A 6391-nucleotide genomic window follows, 5' to 3' on the forward strand; every position below is an offset into this window, starting at 1 on the left:
CAATGTGTTATTAGTAAAATCCCAATATAAATTGATTTATTCCAGCCAAAATTTGTTTCATGGGCCCTTTAAGCGAAAACGCCGTTTGAATTAAGTGTCTTATATATACATTAAAAACATAGCGGGACAACCAAAATTTTCAAGTCTGTTTGAATTAACCTGAAGTACGAAATATCAGTTTGAATTATCACAAACCTATTGTATCAATTACTTTCTGCAGCAACCTTGCGCTTAAAATTGCAATAAAGTGATTTTTAGGCTCATGACGTCATCATTCAATTTCGCTCCGAGAAGTAAAAACAAACAAAACGTGAGAATGATGTAGTCGTGCCTCTGACATAGTGGCTCATTGTCGGCTACTCGAACTCCGTGGCATTGACTGCGCTAATGATTGCGCCTCTCGCCGCATGCTAGAGTTGGCAGATTTCGGCCACTTAGCTCACTTGTAGGTTTGCTGGCCAGTTTAATAAATATATAGACGGAATTAGATTGTAATATTTGACATGGGGTCTTCCTATATGATACTGAAGAGGGCTACATAGTTTTCTAAATATCGAAAATGAAGCAGAGTTGCCCTTTAACACACGCACTAATACACATTACTCCGAAACCTTCACAGAACCCCCAACGATCGACGATTTGGAAGAATACGAAACTACACCGACAACACCTTACACTTAAAACGAATAACCTAGTCTGTGAAATACATGTCCGCTACTTGGACAAAAAGTTCCGCCTCGTATGGACGCCTGGCCACCAAGGTGTGGAGGGTAATGAGACAGCCCCTCGTCTCACCCTCGAAAACTCCCCGGGTCCCGTCTCGTCATGGCCAGCTATCTACTCGGTAGGCGCAACAAGGAACGCTCGCAGAGCCCTGCGGAAGTCGAGGTTAAAAGAACAATGTGAAGAGCGGACCTTTTACCCTCACCCTCCAAAGACCATGTCTAGGCAACAATCCTCCCTTGTCAGGCATGCCCAGACCAACTCTCTTCCATCGCACTACATCTTCCACCACATCTACAAACGACCCGACTCCCCCACCTGCCCAAAATGCGGAGAATACCCTTCCATCCCTCATACCTACTGGTCTCGTAACCCACCCACGCTTCCCCCAACCCTCTCGCACATCATTTCTTGGGAGGAATGGCTGGCTCTACCCATGGGCACCGACATACCCACCGCACTAGAAGCACTAATTAATCACTCCAGTCCCCTTGCGGAATCCATCCGCGAGACGTGCGCCGGACGGACCGTCCGGACCGGGACGTAGGCCCTTAAACAAAGTAAAGTTTTGCTTGCGGTGCAAAATAAGTGGATTCGGTGACGCTTCAGTTACGACGAATAATGTATTCAAATAAGCTCACCTGTCGCGATGCCTTTACGCTGTTACAGATACAGTACGCCGCCAATGACAAACGACTTGGCGGATGGGCAGGATGGCTGCAACAGCTGCTGGCGGTAGCTGCCGGGACACGTGGGCAGTCGCAAAGGTGCAACGAGAAAGCGCGTGATCTGTACCGAGGGTTCCCGAAATTCCCTGCCGTCGTGGCGCTGTACGTTTTGCAAGGGGTCTATTCTTCCGCTCTTGGCCTCTCCGGTTTTACCTTGCAAAGTCGTGACAGTGTCTGCTTTATTTTTTTGCGGTATTTCCCGTGTGTCGACGTGTGCGGTATTTCCCGTGTGCCGAAATATTTCTGAAACTGACGTTCGCTCAAGTGAGAGTTTACTGTATACTCGACTACTGTGCGTTGCCCCAGAGCCGTAAATGAAGAGAGCTTGGCCATTCGTTGGGAAGTATAGGAGACAAATGAGGAGGCGCCATTGGCCGAAAGCAGACTGGGCGTGTTCCAGGGCGTCTTCAGAAATTTGAATGTGACCAACCAGAAGCCGGAAATAATACCCTGGCGGTGGTCGCGAGAAACAAACCTTATAACTGCATTGGAGTAACTCTCAATGGCTGAAAATATGGTACACGTGATGTCTCAATCACGTTAATCCAAAAAGATGGTGGAAGAGTGCGACTAGCGGAGCGATCAACATAATCCTTACGCCAAGCACCCAGGGCCGGGAATCTGCCGTCCGAACGGTCACACTCTGTCCGCGCAAAACAGAGTTGCGCGGCGCATTCGTTTCTTACATCTTTCTGCATGATCATGATCAAAACAACACGTGCACCCTATTTTCAACCACGAAGAGTTACTACCACTTCACTCTTACACGCTTATTAAAACCATATACGAACATAGACTTTTGATCAAAACTGTTTGCCGCTACCACCGCTAGGGGATTCTTTTCGGCTTCTGGTCGGTCAAGAGAGCATGCCAAGCCCTCTTTCCGACTCTGCCGCACGCCCCGACTCTGCCAGCGCCTCCCATTGACCAAACTCTCTACATATACGGCTCTGCGTTGCCCTACATGTTTGGATAACGTACTGTTTCTGTTCACCTGGTACGCACTTTCATTCTCTACATACACCGTAGGTTGAAAATGCCCTGAATTATAGATCAAGCCTTGCAAGATGGAACTTCTCTTTAGGCCCAGTGCCTGGATCAAGTCTTGTCCCCCCTCCCCTCAGGTCTTTCTGTCATATAAATTGTTGGTATTTCTTAAGACAATGCACATCGCCTGCCGACCACATCTTACAGTCGAATCTTGTTAGTTTGAACCTGAGGGGGACCAAAACATTGTATGAGTTTAAATTACCGGAAGTTTCCTTTCTAGAAACATATAGGATGGGACCTGCATGTTAGCTTGAATTATTTGCGAGTTTGAATTAAGAGGGCTTGAACTAATGAGATTCCACTGTACAAAAAGTGTGGTTAATCCAAGGTTCAGATTACTCTGAAATATGTCGGGTGATTACTGAAAGGTTAAGATACAAAAATTTTGGTAGAAAGGAAATGAATCTCCTCAGTTTTTAATTTTTCTCGCCACTTTAACTGCTAGGCACGCTATGTCTGAAGGTTTTCAGAAGATCATGGCATCGATCTCCGCCCATTTACACCTGGAAAGAAATGCTACTGGCAATAAGGGCTACGAAGTTTTCTTTGTGTTTGAAGTTATGTACACTAGTGTGTATCACTTGTTTCTCTTGTGCTACCTTTGCGCAAGCTTGCCCGGCGAGTGAGGAAGAGCTAAACTCAACTGGACGTGGTGTGCTATCTTTTACACAAACTCGATATTCCTATAGACCTTTTCATCTTGGCAGTTACCTGACTGGTGGACACGGGGCATTGACACACATGGTGCCATAGAATGGCTTTAGTTTGGTTGGTTTTTGGTTTCAGCGGGCTCGTGGCTGTGTTATGTGCGATAAGAGACAAACCCGCCAATCGAAGTCTTGTCTTCTAGTGTATAATTTGTGAAATAAAATTAAATCGTGCAAGAGAATTGGCCTCCAGCAAGCTTGGCTCGGTCAAATACCAGGTACCCCTTCATGGATTTGTGTAGACAGATGTTATTTGTTTGAACATGTACTAGTGATTCAAAACTATCAATAAATTGACTATCAATACTATTGATAGTTTTGCACCACTAGAGCGAACACAGATGCCACACCGCCGCTCACCTCCCTTCCTTCTCTCCGCCCAAACTCCCGTCTTCATCATCACTGAAAGTTGAACCAAGTTGGGATGGTAAGTGCTTGGGCTAGTTGGTGTCCCATTTGAAAAAGATAAAGCGAGAAAAAGAAGAGAGCGACGCAAACTACTAGTGTCGCAAGACTATCGATAGTAAACCGCTGACAGTACTATTGATAGGTTTACGATAGTCGACTATCGATAGTACTATCCATAGCTTTTCGACAGTCGACTATTGATAGTAGTGTCTAGTTTTTCGATAGTCGACCATCGATAGTTTTTTTGCTATAGTGTCAGATTTCTGGCTACTTTCGCTACTATTGATAGTTTTGCATCACTAACAGGTACACTCTTTCAGCAGCGTCGAGGGTAAATCTGGCATCGACATCGCTGCACCCGAGCGATTTCCATGATGATGGTCTCTTTTCAGCGTCGTGCATTATGTGCCTCGGGCACTTTTGCCAGGCACTCAAGTTTTTTTCGACACGTTTTTCACCCCAAGAGGCAACCCTGTGTGTCTAAATAAATTATTTGTAGTTTATTTAAATTCATAAATAGATCAAACAAATGTTTCTACTACAACCATGATTCCCCCATATAATCAGAAGCAACTTTTGGATTCGTTATGAAGGCAGAGCACGATGCTCTCAAGAAACAGTGACTACTTGCATTGTCTATATTTGCAGTCTTCTTTAAGATCGTAAATGTGTAAATATACCTTGTGCTTCTTATTGCACGACTAACACTTAAGCAAATTTCCAGTGTCATAAATAATTGGCCTCTCGACCCTTGTCCGACTTGGGGACCTCTCCATACTCTATGTGCGCCAGTGCTAACGCTGATTCCTTTCCCCGACGGTGCATATATACAATAATGTGCAGAAGTTGCACGCACAACGATGGCATGCAGTTAGGTAGTAAATATAAGTATCAGACAACACTTCACAAAGCAAGACAAATTAAAAAGTTGGGGCTCCTATTCACACGGTAAAGACAGTTAGTTCGCCAGCGAAGCTGTGGTATCGCCTGCAACGATTGCCCACTGCACTATACCAAAACGTTTTTTGTAAAGACCCTTTTCTTTGCAAATGCCACCAGGCGGTGCTCCAGTTTGACGTCCCAGCAAACTTCCGATTCACAGAAAGAATGAACAAAACCCACCTTGACATAGCTGCCTGAAATGTCAATGAAATGTTTAACCACCAGTTCTTTAGGTGAACGCCAAAAAAAGAACAACGAAGAAATGGGAGATGCTGTAACCGACTTATTTTTTGCGGGCTCAATATTTCTCAAGTCACGTTAAAGTTAAAGTTTTGGAATAATTCGCGGGTTCTAATTTTCGCGATGCGGTGGAATCTCAATATAGATTCCAATGTATTTACGTTTTACCAGAATCGTTCGCGTGACCTATTTTTTACGAAATGTAGGCGGTTTGCAAAATTTAAGTCCTTTACAGTATGTTAATAAGTTTCGAATATTTTGTAAACAAACTTTCCTCCTCCAAGACATTAAATTGTACAGCCGAATGCTCTCATTAAATCTTCAACCTTGTTGTCCGTGTAGCATTTATCCTTTCTAGCATGGGTGACATAAGCAAGCTCGACAGACTTGCAAAGACTGTGCGATCAGAAGTCGCTTGGGACGCAAGCAGCAATTCATGTTCGTAAACAGCGAAAGGGCCTATGTGAAAGACTGTATGGTGCCGTTACCACGGCAACTTATGAAACCACAATTTTTACCGAGAGACGCATGCGGGGAGCACTATGTGTTTCGCATTGTGCACGCCTAATTTATCATGTGGTTCCGACACTTGTGGTTTTCTTATTTGAAAACTACAAGTGTCAAAACTACACGATAGAAGACAAGGAGCGCACAATGCTTTTCTGTCCACTACTGTTCATTTGACAGACACAAAAGAAAACTTACCAACGAGTCAGATACAGCTTCGCTGTAAAATTGCGGTAAAACTCAACGAAAAAACAAATGCAACGTGTTCGCGAAGGGGAGGGAAGAGCGACGATTTGAAGCCACCTTATGGCGGCTATGTGACATGATTTCAAGATGGCAGCACCCATGTGACGGGGTGAAAAAAATATAAAATTTTAGAAATAAATTGAAGGGATGTCATAAAACCACTTGCAGGGGGGATTGAATAGCTTGGGAGCCCAAGCTACTGTTGCATTGGTAGGAGACTACATTTGGAAGATGGAGTGGCGGTAGCTGGCTTCAATCGCTGCGTTGGCATGTGCATCTGTTGACATTTGGTGACCATAGCAAGCAGTATTTATTGTCCAGGAGGAGACTGGTGTGGCGACATCAGGTGCATGCTTGTGCTCTTTTGCAGTGCTTTTCAATAAGGCCGCAGGACATGAACATAGAGTAGAGTTCTCAATAAGGACAATGTGGATGGCTGATATTTTCCAGCACCTAATATTTTGACAAGCCTTGCATGAAAAACATTTTTTTTTTCTTACCTGGAACATGGTGTTGAAGTATCAAACTGCCTCTGATGTTGTGAATGAAAAAAGATGCCACCAGAACATCTCTGTGCTAATAGTCGCCGACAAGATGAGAAACGCAGGGCATCTCTTAGCGCCCAGCCTCCAGCAAGCACTTGTCGCCTTTTCTCATGCTCTGTCTGCGTGTGCGTTCTGGAGGCTCGCAAGATGCCAAAGCATTGCCGAATGTAGGAGGCTCCTCCCTGCAATTCTTGTTGTCCTACATTTAGTCCTCCAAGTCAGTACAAAAACATACAAGTCTATTCAACACCCGAACACTATTTGGGTGATATGTTAGATATAGTCCCTAACGGAA

The sequence above is a fragment of the Ixodes scapularis genome, unplaced genomic scaffold (genome assembly GCF_016920785.2).
Source record: "Ixodes scapularis isolate PalLabHiFi unplaced genomic scaffold, ASM1692078v2 PGA_scaffold10__122_contigs__length_95168666, whole genome shotgun sequence".
In the NCBI taxonomy this organism is placed as follows: domain Eukaryota; kingdom Metazoa; phylum Arthropoda; class Arachnida; order Ixodida; family Ixodidae; genus Ixodes; species Ixodes scapularis.